The sequence below is a fragment of the Octopus bimaculoides genome, chromosome 11 (genome assembly GCF_001194135.2).
Source record: "Octopus bimaculoides isolate UCB-OBI-ISO-001 chromosome 11, ASM119413v2, whole genome shotgun sequence".
Classification (NCBI taxonomy): Eukaryota; Metazoa; Mollusca; class Cephalopoda; order Octopoda; family Octopodidae; genus Octopus; species Octopus bimaculoides.
In genome coordinates, this window is record NC_068991.1 from 1662050 (window position 1) to 1663067 (window position 1018).

Sequence of the window (1018 nt, forward strand, 5' to 3'; positions counted from 1 at the left end):
TCTTTCGAGAAACACTTCCTGATATATATCAGCAAACCAGGCTGTCTACATTAAATAACTTCATGCATATTATTAAATAAGAAAGAAAGAAGAAAGAAGGAAAGAAAGAAAGAAAGAAAGACAGAAAGAAGGAAAGAAAAAAAGGAAATCGAATAAAATATTGAAAATTTAAGTAGAATTTCAGAACTGTTTCATTCCTAAGAACCACCACTTGTGGTGATGTTTTGACAAAAAAAAAAAAAAAAAAAATGTTCCCATAGTGATATACAGCGAGTGCTTTCTATTCTAAATCCGAATTCATCTAATTTGCATTATTGTGTTAGCCTTCGACAACAGTTCGACAATGAATACTCGTACTGTTCCAGTGGTAGTTTTAAAACAGTTTACAGAGAGCTGGATGTAGTGAATTAGATAGATAGATAGATAGATAGATAGATAGATAGATAAATAGATAGACAGATAAATTTACATATCTTTATATATATTTTATATCTATGTGTGTTTGTGTGTTATTATGTTCGTCAGCGTTTGACAATAGACATTGGTTGGGTTACGTCCTGCGACGTAGCGGTTCAACATAAAAGATGGATAGAATAAGTGTCAGCCTTAAAAAATAAATACTTGTGGTGATCCGTTCGTCCAAACCAGTGGTTCCCAAACTTTTTCGGGCTGCCGTCCCCTTCAGTCTCAAGTCACATTCCTAGTGCCCCCACCCTCAACTAATATCATCACAACGAAAATTTTAGAAAAATCAATAAATAAATGTGTGGAAATCGAACCGATGAGTGTGTTAAGTAATAAAGTACTAAAAGAGAATGAATCTCCCCAGGCACAATAAAATATGCTTCAACACACGAATTCACATTAAGAATTTTGAAAACCAAATACAAGAACGAAATATTTTATAGTTATTATTGTACTAATAGACTTCCATAGTCGCTCTATCTCCGTAATTTACAATGCCTTCTGGTTTGTCTACAAATATATATATATATATATATATATATATATATATATA